The 912-nt window shown below is 43.9% G+C and overlaps 1 non-coding gene across 1 annotated transcript; it reads left to right on the plus strand.

Moving 5' to 3' along the window:
• Nucleotides 1-328: 328 nt before the first annotated feature.
• On the plus strand, nucleotides 329-435 carry LOC127116086 (small nucleolar RNA R71). The gene has a single exon (XR_007801071.1). It is a non-coding gene; the product is annotated as a small nucleolar RNA R71 (small nucleolar RNA).
• The last annotated feature ends 477 nt before the right edge of the window (nucleotides 436-912 follow it).

Below are 912 nucleotides of genomic sequence, written 5' to 3' on the forward strand. Positions count from 1 at the left end.
TCCACATAACTCACAGTTTGGAGTCACGACAGCCACGGTGGCGACGGGTGGTATGGTCAAGTTGTCTAACTTTTGAACAAGGGCATCTACCTTTGCATGGACGTGGTCAAGGCTACTGATTTCGTACATTCCATTTTTTGTTTGGGACTTTTCTACTGGAGTTCTTTCACCTCCCCATTGGCAATGGTTTTGGGCCATGTTTTCAATGAGTTGACAGGCTTCGTTGTATGGCTTGTCCATAAGTGCACCGCCCGCAGCAGCGTCTACTGTCAGTCTTGTGTTATACAGAAGCCCATTGTAAAATGTGTGAATGATCACCCAGTATTCGAGACCGTGATGTGGACATATCCTCATCATGTCTTTGTATCTCTCCCACGCGTCGTAGAAAGATTCTACATCTTTTTGTCGAAATCCGTTGATGTGAGCTCTCAGCATAGCAGTTTTGCTTGGCGGAAAATATCGGGCTAAGAGAATGTTCTTCAATTCTTCCCATGTAGTAACTGAGTTGGATGGCAAGGATTGCAACCAATCCCAAGCTCTGTCTCTTAGAGAGAAAGGAAAAAGGCATAGTCTTATCGCATCTTGAGATACACCATTCGCCTTCACAGTGTCTGCGTACTGCACAAACTTGGTCAAATGTTCATTAGGGTCGTCCGTAGGATTTCCAACAAATTGATGTTGTTGGACGACTGATAATAATGAGGGTTTTAACTCGAAATCGTTTCGATTGATAGCAGGGGCAGCAATGTTGTTGTGAGGTTCTTGTTGGGACGGGGTAACGTAGAACTTAAAAGGACGATTATGTGGTTCCACTGTAGCCATGGTTAGTTTTTCAACTGGTTCAGTAGTAGGAAAGAAGATATCAGGAATACTGTACCTTCGTTGGTACTCTAGTATTCGACGTCTTAAATA

The sequence above is a fragment of the Lathyrus oleraceus genome, chromosome 1 (assembly GCF_024323335.1).
Source record: "Lathyrus oleraceus cultivar Zhongwan6 chromosome 1, CAAS_Psat_ZW6_1.0, whole genome shotgun sequence".
NCBI lineage: Eukaryota > Viridiplantae > Streptophyta > Magnoliopsida > Fabales > Fabaceae > Lathyrus > Lathyrus oleraceus.